The following is a 1,597-nucleotide window of genomic DNA, read 5'->3' as shown; positions in this document are numbered from 1 at the left end:
TCGGAGGCGGGCTTCTGGGGGTGGGCGGAGCGTGCCGCGGCAGGAAGTTGGCGATGCGCAGGCGCGAGGGCTCGCCCGGCGCTCCCAGGGCCGGCCGCGGGGGCGGATGGGGGCGCGCGGGGGCGGGGCGGATGAGGGCCCGAGGGGGCGGGGCGGATGGGGGCGCGCGAGGGTGGGGTGGATGGAGGCGCGGCTGGCCGGCTGAGCGGGGGCCGCGAGCCCCGGGGCGGCTAGCCTTGGGGCCCGCGGGGCGTGGTTGCTTGTAGCGGCAGCGGTGGTGGGGGTGAGAGGGGGGCAGGGAGGCTGCTGCCGCTTAGCCAAGCAAAATCTCAGAGCAAGAGGGGAAAATGGTTCCTGTTCTCGAGAGATTACTGTGCCTTCAAAGTCTCCCTGATAATCACGGACATGCAATTCTCTGCACCCCTGAAATGTTCTCCTACAGCCGACTGGCCTTTCCTGGGGCCCGGTCGGGCCGAGGTGGGGCTGGTCTCAGAGGGAGGAGAGCTTCTGGAGAGGCCGCGGGCGTTTTTTGCCTGCAAAAGCCGCCGGGCCGCCTTGTTAGGCTAAATGTGCAGCCTGTAGCGGCACAGGCCGCCGGCGGGCCGAAACCGATTTACATTGTTACATTTTAATTTGTTCGATGTTTGGGTCCTTAAGATGATGGTTTGAGGCCTCTTCGTGCTTCAGGGGATTTTGTTCCAGCACTGGCATTCCTTTCGCATCCCAGCCCCGGCCCCTGCTGAGTCATTTTTGTCACCTGCAGGGGTCCCAGGGCGACCCCACCCCAAGCTGGCGGAGCTGGAGAGAGCAGGGCTGAACTGCCCTGGGCCTGCTTACCTGAGCCCTGCTCTGCTCGGGAACTTCGTAGCCCCTGGGGAGTGTATCGGGGGAGGAGAAAGCTGGCTGCAAGGCCAAAAGGGGAATAAAAGAAAATGAGGGCCAGGAGCAGAGGGGACGGAGTTGGGGGAGGCGACCAAGGTGCCTGCGTGCAAAGGGAACCGAAGTGTACGTCCAGCTCCGAGAGAGGCTCCTCTTGCAAAAGCACCCCCGGAACATTTGCTGCCTTGATACCTTTCCAAGTGCCTTCATGCTCAGATGCTATCTTGCAGATGCCGCTGTCATGCCCACTTTTCTGACCGGGACGCAAACCCAGACGTTAGTCAGTGGCAGAACCAGTCACACATTCCCTTCTGTAGATATTTACTGTCTTGTTTCCGATACAATACAGTTCATTATTATAACGCCCTCCCCCTATGCCGGGTCAAAGAATCTTGTTAGTGCCTAAGGCTGAGGGGGTGGCTGGAGAGGGAAAAGAGTTGGAAGGGTGTTTAAGCAATACAGCCCTCATATTCTAGGACGCTGGTTGGCAAGACTTTTTCTAAAAGGACCGAGATAGTAAATATTTTAGGCTTCGGGGGCAACTGCTCGACTCTGTCGCGTTGTAGCGCAAAGCAGCCGTGGAAAATGTGGATACATTTGGCCGTGTTCCAATAAAACTACAGACACTGAAATCGTTTTCAGGGTCACAAAATCTTTTTTTCAACCGCTTGAAAACGGAAAAACCATTCTCAGCTCGAGGGCCATACAAAAACATGTG

The sequence above is a fragment of the Papio anubis genome, chromosome X (assembly GCF_008728515.1).
Source record: "Papio anubis isolate 15944 chromosome X, Panubis1.0, whole genome shotgun sequence".
In the NCBI taxonomy this organism is placed as follows: Eukaryota; Metazoa; Chordata; class Mammalia; order Primates; family Cercopithecidae; genus Papio; species Papio anubis.
The sequence above is the reverse complement of the archived record's forward strand: the minus strand, read 5'-3'. Positions refer to the sequence as shown.